At 32.8% G+C, this 21,868-nt stretch overlaps 1 pseudogene; it reads right to left on the bottom strand.

The window, feature by feature from the left end:
• Positions 1-20,351: 20,351 nt before the first annotated feature.
• On the bottom strand, positions 20,352-20,468 carry LOC145249318 (5S ribosomal RNA; annotated as a pseudogene).
• Between the last annotated feature and the right edge of the window lie 1,400 nt (positions 20,469-21,868).

The following is a 21,868-nucleotide window of genomic DNA, read 5'->3' as shown; positions in this document are numbered from 1 at the left end:
AGCAGAGCTTGAAGAAATGTATTCTGCTTCTGCTTTCTCATAATCAGTAGAAAGTAGATGTAGAATCAAATTCTTAATAGTGTTTTTCATGTCATTTTTTTAAATTTAAATTTGAATCTTGGCTCTAAGAAACTTGGATCAAGGAAAGTAGACACACAAGTTTTATCTCGGAAGAAAATCTTGTTTCCATTGATTCACTGAATTGTTCAACAATGGTAAGAAAGGCTCCACTAAAGTCAGAAATATCAGAAGTAAATTGGACAGCCTTTGTTAGAAATCATCTCAGAACTAAATTTGTAGGTATTATCATTGATATGGTTCTGTACTTGTTTCTTTCATGATTTCTTTAAATGAATTCAGTAACTGGACAATTTTTGAACAAGTCCCTATTGTGAAGTTGTTAAGGTAGGAATCTTATTATCAACAGCACACATTACAATAGCTCTTCGTTGTTCTAAATTTATTTTCAGCATATAATATGTTGAATTCCACCATGTGGTCAAATCTTGAATGAGTTTTTTTTTTTTTTTTCAAATTAAGCTGATCCTATATTTCAGTTAATTTGCTAATTGTTAATAGAGAGTAATTAAAGTGAGAGACTATATTTCTGTTGAAATGATTATCTTAACAACTTGTTGGGAAAATAATGAGTCATTTATTGAGAATTGCAATGTATGTATGAAGCATGATAATGACTCTAAACACAATTCCCTGACATCAGCAACCATATTTGCTTCTGAATTTCGCAAGACTAAAAAACTTTATTGAAAACTTTATACTCATCCAGAACATTGCACAATTCATCACTTCTTCTTTGCCTGTTTATGTACCAGGGAATGGAACAGCTCTAAGCACAGCTTTGCACTGTTCAACGTCATTTGAAAGCCAATAACCTGTCAAACTCAGAAAGGTGGCATTATTTGTAGTAACTGTCCAAATGTCTGTAGTCAAAGAAATACTGCTAATTTCATCAAGACGCGATTGGATTTTTGTTTTCAACTTTATAAATATATCTGAAATTATTTTTATCAGTGCAGTATTTTTTGGATGAAATACAATAATTAAGACAACGTTTTGCAATAAACTTATTAAATCCAATGTCAGATGTTACAGAACATGGTTGAATATCAACAGGAATCATTTCTTCTATCAAATAATGGATCTCTTGTGACCTGTGTTTATTAATATTCCAAATTTTCTTCTTGACCAATATTGATTCTGTAATAGTTTAGTGTTTTGCTGAAGGATCATAATTGTTACCAATTGTTCCTGGAATGTCCGTCTTTAAACATTAATTGTGTTTTCTTTTCTAGCCTGCAACTTTTGCTTCTCCTGGATGAACTTTTTTTATGTAGTTTAGCAAATTAATCGTTGTAAAATATTTTGCTGATTTTCCACCGCTTGATATGATGGTTTGACATAACTTGCAGACAGATGCATTCTTATTCTTGGGGTAGACATCAAAATACTTCCAGCAGAAACTGGTTGCTATAATGGTTGATGGTTGTTGTCAATATTTAATTAATTTTTTATGTATTTAAATTACTTATGTCTGATAACTTATTAGTAATTTATCTCAATAAAATATGCATTATACAAAGCATAAAAATAAAAATAAATATGTAATCGTAGAATGGGTAAAAAATGAGGAACACGAGTATGACTGATGAAGAATGTTTTATTTTCGGTTTACAGATGGTTGCACGTTACCGTACAATCCCCCATCATGAAAACTGAAAGATAAAACATTAATTTTCTTGAAAAGTGATGTAAAGTACAAAATAATAAGGCAAAGGAGAGAAATTGTTTACCTCTATTCAACCCAGTTGCAAAGGCGCGCCATGCCTGTTATTTTAAAGTACGGTGTATACGGTTATGTCTCTTCTGTGAATTTTAACCAGTAAGCAAAAAAAAAAAAAAAAAAGAAAAAGTTAACTTTTCTACGTTTACAATATAATTAATAATAGTATCATTTATGACAACAAAATTTGTTGATAAATCGGCATTAGAAAATCTGTTAATCGACCGATTAATCGATAATCGGTGGATTTTCAAAGACTGAATAATCAGTAATCGTGTTAAGCATCGGTATCGCAAAGAACGTTGGATGACCTAATTGAAACGAAATTGGGCGATTGTCAGTGTCTTTATTTTAATCGCTTCCCTTATTTATTCATTTTTTCATCCATGAACAGAACGAAACGTAACTTTATTTTAATAATGTACATATTTTTGATTTTTCCTTTTTAAATCTCTCGATGCAGCTTTGAAAGGCGAGGGCGAAACCGGTCAGCTGACTCCTCCATTATTTTTTCTTTCCTCCTCCTCCCCCATTTTTTAGAACGTGTTTTACGTATTTTACTTTTAATCATGAAAAATAAAAGTCTTCCATTCATGATTACAACATATATATAAGTCAATTTGTGTGTGAGTTCCTTCCTCATGGGTTCCGAAACGGCTGAGCCTATCTTTTGCAAATTTCACACAAAAGTAATTGATACGCCTGATATCGAAAATTGAAATAAATAGTTTTTACAGGAGAATATTTTATGTAACCTTGGTCGGTGTAACAGAAAATATTCCCGTGTAAAACTTCTTTTTTATCTATAAGAGAAGAAAGAATATTCTTAAGATCGTCAATCCCAAATATCAGCTGACATGATATTGTAAACAAACACAGACGGAATTTGATGAACGACATTATTATTATTATTATTTTTTTACGAATTGGCCCACCGGGCAAATTATTCCTCGTAATATATAATAATCAATAGAGGATCGATTCTATAATGACGCATACGCAATCTGTGTAAATTAAACTATCATGTTTAAGCATATTGTACGGCCGGGCAACGCCGGTCGTCCAGCTAGTATATATATATAAGCAACTAACTGAACTCATGAAAAAGATAGGTCTCATGAATTAAAATAAGTTTTAGCATTGTTTTAAAAGTCTTCTCAATGATGTGTTGCTTAAGAAAAGGGTTATATTTATATAGTTATATTTTTATATATATTTATATATGCTTAAGAAAAGGTTTATACGAGGGGCATGCAATAAGTAATGCCCCTGACCCACTTCCCATAGAAGTAGAGCAACGAAACTTGGCACAGTTATGAGTCTTTCTTTACATAGGAACCACCCAGAGTTATTCATTTCTCCCATCGTTTGATGCAGCTCTGGAGACCGTTTTTGTAGAACACTCCAGGTTGGTCCTCCAACCACGATGTGACTTCAGAAATCAAGGCTGCATCATCTGGGAAACGCTTTCCTTTCAAAAACAACTTCATGGCTGGGAAGAGGCGAAAATCAGAGGGTGCAAGGTCAGGAGAGTAGGATGGGGAAGGATTTCATAGCCACGCGTCCGTGCTTCTGATCTGGATACATGCGAGTTGTGGACCGGAGCGTTGTCCTGCAGGAGGAGGATACCTTTGCTGATCTTGCCCCGCCTCTTGATTTTGATAGCTTCCCTTAATTTCCTCAAACGTGAAGCATAATAGGCTCCTGTAATTGTGGTACGCTTTGCCAGGAAATCTGTCATCACTACTCCGTCCTGGTCCCAGAAGACTGTGAGCATGACCTTGCCAGCGGAGGGTTGCACCCTTGCCTTCTTTGGAGGTGGTGAGTCAAAGTGCTTCCACTGCATTCACTGGGCTTTGGTCTCTGGATCATAGTGATGGACCCAGGTTTCATCCTGTGTAATCAGTCTTTTGAAAAACTTTGAATCATCTTCTTGGCACATATCCAAATTCATCCTTGAGCACTCGACGCGTTCTCGCTTCTGGAATGGTGTGAGCAACCTGGGAATCCATCTGGCAGACACCTTATGCATATGCAAATGGTCATGAATGATAGTTTCCACAGACCCTGTACTAATCTTGACATCTTGGGCTATTTGGTGAATAGTAATGCATCGATCTTCCAAAATGGCAGCCTCAACTTGACGGACAGATGCCTCATCAATGGCAGAAGGGGGGGGGGCGACCAGGTCTGGAAGCTGTTTCCACAGACTTCCAGCCATGTTTGAATTCACGATGCCAGTGTTTTACAAGGTCATATGATGGGGCATTATTACCATAAGTTTCTTCCATTTCATCAAAAGTCTACTGTGGTGTGCGTCCTTTCAAATACAAAAACCGGATCACTGCTCGACTTTTAACAGGCTCCATTTCGCACCTGACTCAGTTCAAACACCTGTAAAACAGAAACCACAATTAGTTCAGAGCTGTAATTTGCCACATAACCCGTAGAGATATGAATCATTGCACATGCAAAATTTCCACTAGATCAGACAACTGGAAGTGGGTCAGGGGCATTACTTATTGCACGCCCCTCGTATTTATATACGAAAATCTTTTGTTAATATTGAAACAAATATGGAGATGGCATCGAATGGGATGTAGGATGAGCATTTATCCTGTCATGTGATCAGTTTCTTTATCCAAAACTCATTAATTACGTCATCTATCAACTAAAATAATTCTATCCTGAGCTTTTCTTATTGATCAATGCCTACATCAAATTGGCTTCTGCCCATTGCGAAGTATTTTCCCTTTTCTCCAATTTTTTACTGTTTTTTTTTCTTCAAAGAATATAAATTCGGCAAATATAATTTTTCAAGATGGATAGTCGAACCTTAATATTTTCTTCATCAAAATAATTTTCATTAATATTTTCTTTATCAAAATAATTTTCATACTAAAATTTGGTCAGTACCTTATTCGACAATCAATTTCTTTTTATAGTTGAATTTGATATTTTTCGTTTTTTATTCCGTCTTTCAGAAAATAATCTTGGTATCAAGATGGTATTTTAAAGACAATATTTAGCAAAATTTATTCTTCATTTCTAATCGAGCTAAAATTATAAATGAAAAAGCCATCAAGTTGGAATGAGTGTCTCAATACATCCATGCTTATGTGAAATCGATTAAGCTTTCCGGAAACTAAAATAGTTAATCAAACTTTACTGCATGTAAACAAATTTTGACCGATCAAATTTTTTGCATTTAATCTTTATCAAGACATTCGCTAGTCTATGTCCATCTTAAACACATAGTGAAATTTCGCTCTATATCAATAAGACTTAATTTAATAAAACGTTTGTACTAGTTAAAAGTATACACTATAATAGCTTATTATAGACAAGATTTCTTTAATAAATTGGAAAATTATGGTCAAGTTACGTCACCAGATGAATTTCTGAAATATAGTCACGCACACGTGACAACAAATTCATGAAAATGCTCTTTACGTTTAATTACAAAAACGCCTCTAAGGAATAAACGTGTTCTTAGTTGAGCAACAAAGCATACGACGATACCAAATTCTTAAAACAGTAAAAGATGTGAGATATTTCGAAAACTGTTTTAAAACGTAAATCACTTAAATTGGTAATTTAGAATCGAATTCTTACATTTTGTGAAACAAAAGTACATCGTTTTGCAGGGAATACTACGTAAATATATTTATAAGTCTATTGTTTCGCTATTTATAGGAATGATATACATAACTGACAATATGATGATAATTATTTGTAATTTAGAAGCAAATGAAAGTTCGTCAGAAAGACTCCCGAGTTCGACAGAAAGATTCTCGTCTGGTATACAGATACTTTCAGGTCGTCAGGAGAGAATACGCACCGTTTCGGGGCCTACCTCTCTACGGTTGTTCGCTTATCGTTCCCCCTCACTGCTCTGAGGCCTTATTATCTAAATTGCGTTTAACTGAACTGTTCAATAGACTAAAAACTGGACGTTTAATGATTTCAGCGTTTCCTACCTCGATCAACGGTCCAGTCTCACGTGATGTTCAACGGCTGCGTCTCACACACTTGACGAATTAAGACGCGCTCCTAAAAACAAAAAAAGAAAACAACCACTAAATAATAAATAAATTCAATAAATAAGTAAATATATATTATAAAAATATAAATGATTAAATAAAATTAAATGCCTGTCTTTGTTTATCGTTACTTCCATGGCAAGTGCTCGTCTGAGCTCCAATCTGTGGTCCCCCTGGCCAATATTTCAAGATAAACACCCGTCTAGCTGAAACCACTGTCAAAAATTTTCCCCACTCTTTATCTGTGCCAAAACCAAAACGTAGATTCCATGAACAAAGCTTCAGAAGTCCACGCCTGTGGAACTCTTTTCCGTTTGCCTGTTTCCCACTCGACTACAACCTGGATGTCTTCAAGTCTAACATAAACAAATTCCTGATGAACCGCCCCCTTAAGTAAGACACTTTATCAAATCTCCAATACTAACGATTACTACGATACTATCCCATTGATTACTGTACACACAATAACCCTTATCCCGAGTGACTTCCGGACCTTGATAAGTGGTGACTACCTTGTAAAAAAAAGAGGTCGTCATAAAGATTCCCGAGTTCGAGAGAAAGATTCTCGAATTCGGCAGAAAGATTCCCGAATTCGGCAGAAAGATTCCCGAGTTCGACAGAAAGATTTCTGAGTTCGTCAGAAAGATTCCCGAGTTCGACAGAAAGATTCCCGAGTTCGTCAGAAAGATTCCCGTGTTCGGCAGAAAGATTCCCGAGTTCGGCAGAAAGATTTATCAGTTCAATAAGATACACCTGAAGAAAGTCGGAGGTTACATCGACCGAAATGTTTTGAAAATAAAATTCAAGATGAGAACAGTAATCTGAAGAACTATGATGCACTTCTGTACAATTATCAATAAATTTTATTTAAATTTATTGCTTTCTGCATTTCGTTAAGGAATTATTTTTAGGCAGATTTATCCTCAGTCATGTATTTCACTATTCTCCTCTTCAGTTGACGAACCCGAGCGAAATCTTATTAAGTATGGAAGACCATAAATACAAAATTACAAATATACAAAACGAAAACGTGTTGTGTATATTAAAAAAATTATAAACGACGTATTTTCGGTCTTTGCTAATAATCAATATTTTAGCAATATATTTTTAAAAAATTTGTATATTTAATAATCTGCAATTTCCTCTTAACCATAAGAAGATAAACAAGTTTGATTAATAAATTTCCTACTTTTCTGCAGATGCTTCAATATTTAGAAAGCGATGAAAGTGAAAATTAAAAATAAAGAAATCAATGGTAAAATATTTATTTGTATTATTTTTTCGTACAATTTTTTAAAAGAACAAAATTATTTATTAAATTAGGCTTGTAAAAACGAATAATATATTTATGAAAATAATAAATTAAAAATAGGATTTGTATATTGGCAAGTAAATAGGTAAATACAAGAAACCATAAAACAGGTATTAATCAGTTTAAGTTATACATTAATCATATTAGCTTACGTCACAATTAGATAAAAGAGTCCCTATTTGATCTCTCGTAGAAAATAAAGAAAATTCACTAAAAACATTCAATATATAAATTGATTTCTATCTACATTATTTCATTTTTTATTAATGAGTCAGCACGTATCAGGCCAAAAAGTAACTCGTGAATAATGGTTAATGAGATGGATAGATTGTCACTTGAAAATCGAAAAAATATAATGTAAGATCGGAAATGATTAATTTAATGAAGTTTCATTCCCCATAAAAACGGTTTATCTGTAACATGGGGTAAAGAGAAACTATCGAAAGAGAAGGCCTGTTAACTAAAAAATGACGTCAAGCAATGTAGGTAAAATCTGTCAAACAATCAGACTGTCGATACTGAATGAGAGTTCTTTTAAACAGAACATTAAAACATTAAAAAAAAGAAAAGAATGGAATACAATTTAATTAATACTGAAACTGATCTTTCTTCAATATAAAAATAAAAAAATATCTATGTAAAATTACATAAGTTTAAAACAAGCTACAATAAAAATAAAATAAATTATGAACATAGGGAATAAACAAATAATTTCAAAAACAAAACACAAACGACGAAAAAATTTAAAACTAAAACCAAAGAGATATAATTTTAAAAGTGAAAATGAATGATTATTGTATTTTATTAGCGTTCCAGGGATAATAATAATAATAATAATAATAATAATAATAATAATAATAATAATAATAATAATAATGATAATGATAATAATAATAATAATAATAATCACCTCAGTGACTTAGCGATAGTCACTGAGCCGATTATAATTATTATTATTATTATTATTATTATTATTATTATTATTATTATTATTATTATTATTACTGTTATTATTATTATTATTATTATTATTATTATTATTATTATTATGGTTCTTATCGAAATGTAGATGCTTTTGAATACAAAATATGGTGTGAAAATGTTCAATAGCAAAGAGGAATTTTGAAAGATAATAGATTTCAGCATCAAGCATGATAACCAACTTTCGAATTTAAAAAAATAAAGTTAGGAATTTAGTTTTAATAAATAACTATTTAAATAAAATATTACATTTTGCAAGTTTATGACTCAACCAAAAAAAACATAATTTATAATGTAAATATCTCTTAATTGTTTATAAATTGAACTTATGGTTGGTTAGTCGGCATCTGTCAAAGTTTGGCGACGTTGCTCATTGGACGTTGTTGGAGGAGGAGTGCGGTATTGTTCCGTGCAAGACGGTTATAGTATATTTGTACTATGCGGTGACGTGTAATGGCATATTGGTGCCGTGACCAGGATTGTTATGGTATATTTGTACTATGTCGTGACGTGTAATGGTATATTGGTGCCGTGACCAGGATATGACGAACACTTTATTCAAACAAATTTTTCCTCGAAAGAAAAAGAGAAAAAGAAAATAAAAGAGAAAAGAAGGGGTGTATTTAACAAAAGGACTTTGAGAGCATTGTCAGACCGAGAACTTTTACCAATCGATTTTACGGTCAGGGCAAGCTCACCGAAACCATCAAGCAGTAGAAGAGAGCAATGGGAGTCAGTCAGTAATGCGGTAAGTCAATTTTTGGTTCCCCTTTTTACTATGCTCAGTTTTGTGTTCTGTATTTTGTTAAATGTAGTTCTGTTATACGGATGGTAGTATTAACAGTGGAGAAATGGAATTATGGGCGATCAAGATGAAGTTCTTTAAGAATAGCTTTAGAGGAAGTGCATATGATAGCCAGGAATATGATTGTTTTGTTACGAGAACGCATAGTAATGTGCGAGGAGCAGATGGGAGCACTGAGTGCAGAAAGAAAGGTGGAGAGTAGAGACAGTTAAAGGGCAAATCTTAAGGCCACGGTTCTAGAAGATTGCGAAGTGGGGGTTGATCCCAGGAGCAGAGCATGAACTTACCCAAAGCAGAGGAGGATCAATATGCTGGGCCTGTAGGAGTGAAGGTCAGTGGGCAAGAGAGTATCCCACTGGCTATGGGAAACCATCCTGCTCATTATAGCTCAACTGTACCAAATGTGGACAGTTCGAACATGAGAGATTATAGAGCGAAATAGAGGGTGACTGTAGATGGAGAATCCTGACCCCAAATTTTAGTGTGCTACCAAAAGCCAAGAGAAAAGAACCAGAGAAATGCACCGTTAGAAAATAGCAGTGTAGGTAGATAAAATATAGGCATGTGTCTCGACAATAACCCGACGTGGGTTGGGATACATTTTCTAATCCTGGTCACGGCACCAATATGCCATTACACGTCACCGCATAGTACAAATATACTATAACCGTCTTGCACGGAACAATACCGCACTCCTCCTCCAACAACGTCCAATGAGCAACGTCGCCAAACTTTGACAGATGCCGACTAACCAACCATAAGTTCAATTTATAAACAATTAAGAGATATTTACATTATAAATTATGTTTTTTTTGGTTGAGTCATAAACTTGCAAAATGTAATATTTTATTTAAATAGTTATTTATTAAAACTAAATTCCTAACTTTATTTTTTTAAATTCGAAAGTTGGTTATCATGCTTGATGCTGAAATCTATTATCTTTCAAAATTCCTCTTTGCTATTGAACATTTTCACACCATATTTTGTATTCAAAAGCATCTACATTTCGATAAGAACCATAATAATAATAATAATAATAATAATAATAATAATAATAATAATAATAATAATAATAATAATAATAACAGTAATAATAATAATAATAATAATAATAATAATAATAATAATAATTATAATCGGCTCAGTGACTATCGCTAAGTCACTGAGGTGATTATTATTATTATTATTATTATTATCATTATCATTATTATTATTATTATTATTATTATTATTATTATTATTATTAATTCCACCGTGTGTGAGATTGATGCATGTTTTCGTTTTTAGTCCTTTTGGATGTTGTCGATTTCACAAGATTCTAACTATCGGGGGGGGGGCGTAGATTGTTCATGTACTTTGCTTAGCGGAGTGAAATAGTTAAGGCATATGAAACAGAAGTTTTCAGAATAGTGCAATAAGTAGTTTGCACTGATATTTGAAGTGATTTGAAATGTAAGTTATGAGTTTGTGTAATGAGTAATTCTGCACTGAAAGTCGTAGTGAATCGACTTATAATATTGAAAGGAAGGTATGAAAAGTATAAGGAGTACTCAACTTTGGAATTCATCGTGAATTGACTGAATGATGACACGGAATGTATGAAAAGTGCAATGTGCACTGCGTCAAAGGTATGAAAATGTACTAGTCAAGGATTTGATTGGACGCAGAGCGAGTGTGGCTGTAAAGATGCTGAGAGTAAGATGCATCTACAAATTAAAATATTAGAGATATAACACCGTGCAAATCCTATGAATGGGGAGCTATATACGCCGCCAGGTCGCGATGTGCGAACCGATTTTGCGACAAATGGTGAAGAGGGAATAACTGAGAACATTGCGCTAGGAGAAAGAAAAGGAGAAAGAAAAGGAGGTACTGATAGTATTCTGAATTTTTAGTAAGAGAGACTATCGCCAAAATAATTTCAGGGTGAATAAATAAATAAATGTAAAAAGAAAATTAAATAATCACTAAGAGAGAAGGGTCAGATTGCTGACGAGACGATAGTTCGTAAATAATTGAAGAGCTGTTTTGATATTTTGTGATAGAAGATGTATGAAAAGTGCAATGTGCACTGCGTCAAAGGTATGAAAATGTACTAGTCAAGGATTTGATTGGACGCAGAGCGAGTGTGGCTGTATAAGAGTCTCTGATGCTGTATGGCACGGGATGACCAAGGAATGTGGCGGTATTGCCATGGCCAATGTGAATTCCGGCCGGAAGGAAATGGAGATTTTCAGGGATTGACCAAATTAGAAAATGAGAAAATGCATATTCGGATAAAATCTGACCTTTTTCTATTGCTCGGTGAGATATGAAAGAACAATTTGGGATTGTTTTCCAAAATAGCAAGATTCAGGAGAGTCAAAGACCAGGTGATTTAGAAGTTTGCACATCATCAGAAAGATGTAAAATTGTTAACCTCCCTAGCAAGAGACACAAGCTTAATGGAGGAACAATCGTAGATTTAACCCGATAAAAGTAGAATCACTATAGACCAGGCAGAAGAGATAGTGAGGCTACGATGAGTACAATAGCACGGCCAGTAAGATGGATCGTTTTTGTGATGGTAACTGTAAGTCAGGAAGTACTGACAAGATGTAAGATAGTGTTAAGCAGACCTGAAACATTGATAACAAAGCACATGAGTGGAGTGGGGAGACGAATGGGTGACCTCTACCGAAACCGACGTTCAAACCCGTTAAAAGATTTGCGGAAATGTATCTTCTTTCCTTTTTAACTAATAAGAACTTAAGTCTTATTTAAACTAAGGCGTTCAGTTGTTCTTTTACTTCTTTTGGCTGAAACGAACATTTTTCCCGGACCTTAATGACCAGTGACGTGCTATGTTCCCCTTTGATCATAACACAACTTGGGGAAGTGGTGAGTCGTCGGACAGGACCTTTCAACGTCCAGAGGCTTCATCAGAGTGAGCGCCAGATGCTGGGACGGCTGAATTTGGCGACATTGCTCATTGGACGTCGTGGAGGAGTACGGCATGTTTTATTTGTGCACGACGATTATGGTAATACTGTAACGGTATACTGCTACGCCTTTTAAAACTGAAACTTTGTGAAATTATAGTCGTGCCAGTGAGATTTATGGCATGAGTTTTTCTGGTGCAGGTGTAAGCGAATGTATCGAGGGGGGGGGAGATTATGGCATAGTTTCCCATTTTTCCCATATGGATAGAGTGAGAGTGGGGAGGATGAGAGTATGGGACGGACGGTTGATGCATGGGTAGTGGGTAGATGACGTGCTCTGCGTTCTCTTCGCTGAGGCCACACTTTTTGCAGATGGTGTCGGGTGTCCTGTTGATTTTCGCAAATCAATAACTAGAGTAGTTCCGGCTGCGCAGTCGGCTCAGTGTTACGTAATCCTTTCTGCAGATCACTATTTCCACCTGGCGCTTCAGCTTCTTGCCTCAGTTGCCATGCATTCGTCTTATGTGTGGATAGGAAGCCAGAATGCTCCTAATCACTCTCTGGATAGCTGCTTTTGCCGTATCATAGTAGTGTTCAACCTCTGACTAGTCGAGGGATGCCCCTTATTTGGCTTGGGCGTCTGCAACTCGGAAATAACCTTCACTTTTGTGCCGGATCCAACAGACAATTCCCTTCTACAACGAAACAATTGTTTTTTGTTGTGTGCTGTTATTGTTGCGCACCATTCATTCATTTCGTATGGATCATATGACTATTGTTGGTATTCGTTTCCCCGATATCTTTCTAGTTAGAATTCTTTCTAGAAAGACACTAGGTACTTACGTTAGGGACAATGTGAAGGTTGCCAACATCCTAAGTGAAAGTGTTTCTGTGTAAAGAACAAGATTAAAATTTGACACACCCAAGTTTTCAGTCCGTGTCGTTAAACATTTATCAGCTTGACAAGAAAGTTCTTGCAGTTTTTAACTTTTAAATTCAAATGAATATATCGCTCAAGCAAAAAATTATTGTTTGAAATAAGCACCATCAGAATGAACACATTTTTGCCAAAGCAAAACAAGTGTATTTTACGTTTTGGTGGCGATAAAGTCGTTGAAGGCGTTTATATATATATATATATATATATATATATATATATATATATATATATATATATATATATATATATATCAAATTTGTCTTTACCTAAGCAGCAGTTTGTTGCTAGACAGCCATGAGCATGTTTTGGTCTACTAGTATTTATTAACTAGAGACCTCTTCAGGCAAGAACCCTTATTTTCGAAAGCGGAATTCTAAATAGAATTCTAGTTAATAAATACTAGTAGACCGAAACATGCTCATGACTGTGTAGCAACAAATTACTGCTTATGTAAAGACAAATTTAAAATGTAACTTGCTCTACTTCTGTATTGAGCACTCTTGTATTAACCTCGTTATATTTCACTGGTTACCCTACTTTTGAAAAATAGTAACCTCAAATAATCAAATCATATATATATATATATATATATATATATATATATATATATATATATATATATATTGCGTACAGAAAATTGTTAGATGAGAAAAATCATTGGTACCGTCGGTTTCAAGCCCGATAATAAGGACTGTTTAAGATATCCTTATCAAGCTCTCTTCAGCCAATATCAGTCTATTTCATAACCGGAAGTGTGAAATATATATACACCTCGAGAGTTCACGTTTAAATCTCGTTTTGTAACCCCCCCCGCCCGTTTATTTATCGGATGATGATGATTTCATTAACTTTAAACTTTGAATTATTTAAATTTAAAATCTAATTTCGAAAAAAATTTTCCCTTATATAAATCGATTTTAATTTGAACCCAAATTAATTTAGAAAATAATTTTTCTTATGTATAAAAAACCTTAAAATTTATATTGGCATCGGTTAAAAACTTAAAATTTCGTTTAATTATATCGAAATACGTTTAAACATTTCTAAAATACGTTTAAAGTTTTTTTAAAATTTTTTAATCTTTCGTTTAATTATATCGAATAACGTTTAAAAATTTCGAAATACGTTTAAAATTTTTTTTCAAAAAAGTCTAAATCTTTCAAGGTTTGGCGAAGTGAGTATTTATCTATCACAAGTGATTTTCCTAGTATATTAACATTATATATATATATATATATATATATATATATATATATATATATATATATATATATATATATATATATATCGTTAAAGTTTTGGAAGCATTTGTCACGCAGAAATTTTTCGATATGCTTGAAAAAGTGGTAGTCGGTAGGTAGGAGGTCTGGAGAGTATGGCAGATGAGGCAGAGTTTCGTAGCCCAATTCGTTCAAATTCTGCAGGGTCAGTTTAGCAACGAGCGATCGGGCATTGTCGTGGAGGATAATTGGGTCTTTTCTCTTGACTAATGCTGGGTGTTATTGTCGGTGTTTCTGATGCATTTCATCCATTTGTTAACATTACTCTTCCGCCGTAATGGTTTCGTCTGTATTCAAAAATATGTAATGGATGAGACCGGTCGCAGACTACTAAACAGTCAGCATGATCTTCTTTTGGTGCAACTCTAGCTTTGAGAAGTGTCGTGGAGCTTTGTCGGTGTGTAACGACTGAGCTGAGCGTCGCTGGTTGTCGTAAAGAACTCACTTTTAATCGCAAGTCACGATCCGGTCTAGAAACGGGTCGTTCTTGTTGCGTAAAATAAGGGCGTTTCTTTTGGTTGATGTTCAATTTTTGAGGCACCCATTTATTAAGTTTTTTTGTTTTTCTAATCACTTTAGAGAAATGGGAAATCGTCGTATACGTTATATTTAATTCAGAAGCAAGTTTTCGACCAGTTGTGCGTGGATTGGCTTTGACTAAGGCTCATGATTAATCGTTGTCAACATTCGACGGTCGACCACTACGCTTACTATCTTCAAGACTCTCGTCGCCACCACAAAATTTCTTAAACCACCATTGTGCTGCAGTGGTTCCTGTGCCAAACGCTTCGTTGAAACCGTAAGCTTTTTTCGCAGCTTTTAGACCTAGCTTGAATTGAAATAAGAAAATTGTGCGAATTTGCTTTTTTCCTTTTTGTATTCAGCATTCTGAAATGAATTCATAATTGTTTTAAAACGATTGTAATTTAAGCTAGAAGCTTTAAGATAGAAGGGAAAAAGGGTTTGGAAAATGATATATAAAGTAAAGGTATTATAACGAAAACTTATTTGAAAATACATCCACTGAAATCAAAATTTAAAATTCCACAAGGACTTTCTCGTCAACCAATATTATCCCAACTGTCTATGCCATATAAAGATGCATATCTTTAGAAATTGTTGTTTATAAAAGGCGTTGTTTCTTTTTTTTTTCAGCGTTTGTTTTTGTGCAGATTATGCATCTCATTTATAAAACTCATTACGTCTGTCTGTTTGTCTGTCTTCATATTTTCAAACTGTATCTCCTCAGAAACTAAAAGTCGCAGAGCATCGCTAGAGGCCCTTAAATGATTGGCTTTTTTATGGGCCGTTCTTTTATGGGTCGTTAGCCGGTTAAAATTGTTTTTAAGTGGTAAAATGGGGACAAAATTGAAAAACAAAAATCGTTATACATTTTGTACATTCATCTTAGTTTATTTTTAATCAGTTCATATGCGTGTCACGTTGGTACAGTTTGCCTTTCGGTTTCGATTCTAGCTGATGGCACCAAAATACTTTTTTTACTTTTAAAATCATGACTCTATAATAATATATACGAAATCTGGATAGATTAAAATACTATATTTAAGCGTATTTTACGGTCGGGGAAAACCGGGCTCCTCTCCACTAGTTTGCTATAATGATTGCTCGAGGATTTATTCATCTGTCTTTGCAATGCGTTTGAGCACTTCAAATTAAGATTGAAAAGAAATCCTCAAGAGTCAATTGTTAAAGCGGGTGGAGGCAGTTAAAGATGTCTCATCCCTACAAAGAAAGACACAACACTTAAAGTGATTTGGCAAGGGCCGTTCAATTGTCGCTGGAAGTTGGATATATGCTGAAAAGGGAGTACAGAAAACGGACAAGACAGAGAAAAGGATTACATATGTAATAAATTAAACAATAATAAAGAGAAGTCTTTGTAAAACTAAGCGTGTTTGCGGCATTAAGGAGTCTAATTATAATAATAAGAATCTGTAGGAGTGAACCTAAGTGACCTCAGGCCACATACTACTACCATGAAGAAAAGACATTGTTTCTTTAATCCTCTCTTTCTCTAAAAGAACTCAACTAACCAAGATACCCAAAAATCTATTCCCTTTTCTCTTCTGCTGTTGCTGCTCGCTCCCTCTCTCTCTCTCTCTCTCTCTCTCTCTCTCTCTCTCTCTCTCTCTCTTTGACCGATGATTGACCTAAAAAGGATTGGACAGTCAGTCTCTAGGCTTCTACGTTGTCACACGTGTCCTGCGAAGAGCAGACAGAGAATTCTAAAAATATGTAAAAACTAAAATATTCCTCTCAAGCTAATATTTGTATCCACTTTGTCAGTTATAACAGCCAATAAACAAATATTACAAATTCTTTACCGCTCAAAAAAACAGATGTGCATTTGAATGTCAGATTCAAGTAGTAACATTCAAATTAAAAAGAAAGACATTTTTTTTATTCAACGCAACCCATCAAAATTTGGTGTCTGTTGATTGAATCGAATCGTTAATCCAAGCAAATAAGGCATTTTTGTTTAGAATAGGAAGAGTGAACTAGAAAATATCTATTTCATAGGAGAAAGGGAAGCAAACCGTTTTATAAACTAGCTTATCTTTAAAGCATTTACGATGTTCCATTGTTAGATGATTTTATGATGAATTTGATGGCACCACTCCCGTCTTCGTAGTTGATCAACGTTTTAGCTTTTGACTAAAAAGAAAGAGGATGCCTTACTTATGGAACGACCCTCGTCTACAATCATACATCGTTTTTTTTTATCATGCTTTTATTATTTATAATTAATGGTTTCCATATAGTATTGATATCTATACTAGGCGTGCTTAGCAAGTGTTCGACAGAAAGATGTTAGTCTAGTGGTTATCGACACGGTTAACGAGCTGAGTGTCCGATGGTCTAATCCAATTCGTTCCACAAAATCCCTTTTACTTAGGATGCTACCAACCGTCACATGGTTCCTCTTGTAATCCCGATGACTTTACAGAAGAAATTCTAACTAGAAAAATATCTGGTAAACCAATGCCAACGATAGAATCTTCGGATTGATACGATATGATGAAGACAGAAAGATTCCCGAGTTCGACAAGAGACACAGTGAGACGGTCGGAGTTTACATTGGGCGAAACTTTGAGAAAATAACAATCAAGAAAAGGATAATAGTCAGCTCGTGACTGGCCCTTTTAGAGGCGTTCATCGTACAAAGAATGTATGAAATATGCACGCGTGCTTTGGAACTCCGCACGTGACATATGTGGATTTCATTGAAATGTATTGAATATTCCAGATTGAATGATTAAACCACTTGGATGATGAAATAGATTAATTATCGATTTCAAATATCTTCTGAATATTTTATCAAGTGCTTTAGACATTTTTGCATAAAATACAATTATATCAGAGGACATTTATCATATATATATATATCTATATGTATATATATATACATATCTATATGTATATATATGTATATATTTATACATATACACATATACGTACACACACATACACACACACACACACACACACACACACACATATATATGTGTGTGTGTATGTGTGTGTGTACGTATATGTGTATATATATAAATATATACATATATATACATATAGATATGTATATGTATGTATACACGTATATATATGTATATATACACAAATACATATATACATATATATGTATATATATATGTATATATGTTTATATGTATGTATATATATGTACATATAAATACGTGCGTAAGTATATGTATATATGTATATTTTGGGGTGGAGAGGGCTCCCGTAAGCCGTGGTGAAGGCAACCTTTCTAGGAGAAGCAAATCTCTGATTTAAAAAACCATAAAGCGGAAGACCATTAGCCACATTAAGCTGGTCTGCAGTTTAATTTGTTGCTGGCTATCTTGCTCTTGCTTGTTGATGGATCTCAACATTTTGAACCGAGAGAGAGACTTAGCTGTCGTACAAAGCTAAGACTCTGTAACATCATATTTGTATAGATACTCCCTCAGGCATTTGGGCTCATGGATTTTAAATGTCTGAGGGAGTGGCACTCGTCTGACAAGACTTTGTAATCATCATATGTATATATATATATATAAATATATATATATATACATATATTATATATTTATATTTATATTTTATTAAGTCAGTCAGCTGACCTTGTGTGCGAGATCGTAACTTCTTGTTACTATATCACTCTAAGATCGTCTGTATTAAACGTAAGGTTAATAATTGATTTCGTGGAGATGAACAGTAGCCCTAGGGTATGTTTCTTGCTAATGGAGTCACAGGTGGCTTCGTTTTAAAACCTTCGACCAGCGTTGATCTCATGTGCTGATGAATGCGTAAACTCAGGATCCTGAATTTGCGTTTACTCTTTAAAAAAAAAAATGAACAAAAAATAATACCAATATTACATTCTTCGAAAATTTACTTCATAAAATCTGATTTTGATCTTGGTATAATCTTGGTACAGGAGTTTGTTTTCAATTAAACTCTGGACAAAGAAACAGACAGATGATACATTGCATGCATATTATAGATATAAGATCGAATTCGACAAAGGGGAAAAAGATTAATTATCGATTTCAGATATTTTAGGAATATTTTGTCAAATTCATCGAAGATTTTATTCAGATAAAAATAAATCTGAATTAATTTGAAAGTTTAGAGAACATTGACTATGTATGTGTGAGTGTGTGTTAGTGCGCATATATGCATATATATATGTAGATATGCAAATCTGCGGCGGGAGTGCAGAGTCATCTGAGATGGCATGGACGACAAGATTGGGAGAATTCAATGTTACGGCGATCATCTGGAAAGATGCAGCACTCATCATTTGTGTATATATGTGTGTTCATGGATATATTCTTCATACGCACATATATATGCATATATATTTCATTAAACAAATATAATTATATAATAATATAAATGTATATATATGTATATACATATATGTATACATATATATGTATATGTATATACATATACCAGGGCCGTTCTAAAAGTAATGGCTCTTATTTTTTACTCCGGCCGAATGGATCAGAGGGAATATCAAATTGAATTGTTATGATGACTGAACTTATGCATTCATGGCCTGAAAAAACATGCTTCAAAAGCAGAAATTCATCAGTGAATCTCTGGCAAAAGTGCATTGAGAATGGTGGTTTTAATGGTACCACCCCCATCTTCGTAGCTCTTCAACGTTTTTAGTTTAAAAAATAGGTTTTACTTTTGGAACTGCTCTAGTAAGCATGCATATATTAATATATGCATATAATAGACTCGTACACCCGTTAAAATGCGCACAAGTTAAAACCCGTTGATTTAGAATAAGGGCTTTATGCCAAATCGATGGTTGAATTTAGACGCATGTTACATTAAATATTAATCCCTATTAATCCCTATCAATCTCTTATTAATCCATAATTGAGCATCGAATACTAGTGTGCGGCATTTTATCATAACAAAGTTCTATACTAAATTTCAGTCAGATTGACCCAGTAGTTTTTGAGAGGAAAGAGAACGATCAGACAGACAAACAGACAGTCAATAAGGCCGACTAAGAGTAAAATAGATATATAAATTAATGCATATATATATGTGTGTGTGTGTGTGTGTGTGTGTGTGTGTGTGTGTGTGTGTGTGTGTGTGTGCATATAAGAATATCTATGTATATGTATAGATATGCATACGTTTCATTAATGGATAATTCATGTTTGTTTCTCTTGCAATTCGTTTTTCTATTTGGCAGGCCAATGTTCAAACGTTCTGTTTGAGTGTAAAAAGAAATATATATATGCATGCGTATATATGTATATATATGCACATATGTATATACATATACATATATATATGTATAAATATATTTATCAATATGTATATGTTTGTATATATATATGTATACTTATATGTATGTGTATATATATATATATATATAATCTATATACGTAAATATATGCATACATACACATCTATATATGTATGGATATATATATATATATATATATATATATATACACACATATATATATATATGAAATATAAACATATTTACGAATATGTATTTGCATATATATGTATATATATGTATATTAAAGGCTTCCTTCAGTCTTGACAGACTATGGATACCCACAGTAAGGGTGCCTGCGCATGAAATTTTTGTGGCAAGAGTTGCGCAATCTTCAACCACACCTCTCCTGAGTCAACATTGTTGAATACCAGTGGCAAATGGAGGTTCAGGACGACTGGAAACAATGCCAAGATAAGCGGAAAGCACATACAGCGCCTAGAATTCCCAAATGGTCATCCATCTGATACTAGCCAGGCTCAACGTTGCTTAACTTCGGTGATCTGACGGGAACCGGTGTGTCAACATGATTATATCGTATACACACACACACACACACACACACACACACACACACACACACACACACACACACACACACACACACACACACATATATATATATATATATATATATATATATATATACTTACATTTCTAGGTTTTATATCAAGAATATATGTTTCAATGTATCATAACAAATAAGAGTAAATTTATCATGTCTCATATATATTCAGACTATTATTCCATTTGTTATTAGATTAAGTGCTTAGCACGGCTAAAAAGAAAAGAACATATCCAATCTGGAAATTGACATTTTTTAACTAGCTAAAGGAACACTAATTTCATTTAATAATTAATTATGGACCTGAAAGAATAACTTTGACATCACAATGGAAGCCCCTGATTCAGCTGGGGTGGCCGATTTGCAAAGGCTATACAGTTTAATGAAAATACATAAGAACATATCAGGATTGGTTGGGAAAAGGTTTAGCAAAGACGATTCCTTATTTTCGTATCCATTAGAATCTAGATAGAAAGAAAAAATCGTTGCATGAATATTTCAGGAAACTGAACCTAAATTATCGTATAGTGTATTTTAAATATTAATTAATATTAATTTTCGTTTTATTAATATTAATTTAATTATTAATATTAATGATCGTTTTTTATATTAATTTAACTATAATATTAATGATCGGTTTTAATATTACTTCAGCAATTAATATTAATTATCGTTTTTTTATATTAATTATAGTATTTATATTAATTTTCGTTTTTTAAATATTAATTTCATTAATAATATAAATTATCGTTTTTATATTAATTTGATAATAATGAAATTGATCGTTTTTATATTAATTTAATTATTAATATTAATGTTCGTTTTGTGTATTAATTTAATTAAAAATATTAATATTGAATTTTCAAATTAATTTAATGATTAATATTAATTATCGTTTTTATATGAATTTAATTATTAATAATTATTATGGTCTGTGAAATTAATTTAATTATTAATTATGATTATCGTTTTTTATTAATTATTATTAATTATGATTTTTATAACATTTTACTTATTAATATTAATTATGCTTGTCATATTAATTCAATTATTAATATAAATTATGTTTCTTATATAATTTAATTATTTATATTGATTATGTTTCTTATATAATTCATTTATTAATATCAATTGTTTTTTTATTAATTTAAATATTAATATAAATTATAATTTTATTTCATATTAAGTTAATTATTAATATTAATTTTTGTTTTTATATTAATTTAATTACTAATATAAATTATCGTTTTTTATTAATTAAATTATTAATATTAATTATATTCTTCATTTTAAAATATTAGTAATAATTACTGTTTTTTATATTAATTAAACTATTAATATTAATTATGTTTTATATCATTTAATTATTAATTTTTTT

This window comes from Euprymna scolopes, chromosome 27, assembly GCF_053919585.1.
Source record: "Euprymna scolopes isolate OS-2025 chromosome 27, ASM5391958v1, whole genome shotgun sequence".
NCBI classification, from domain to species: Eukaryota; Metazoa; Mollusca; class Cephalopoda; order Sepiida; family Sepiolidae; genus Euprymna; species Euprymna scolopes.
Note: the sequence above shows the minus strand (reverse complement) of the source record. Positions and strands in the feature narration are given on the sequence as shown.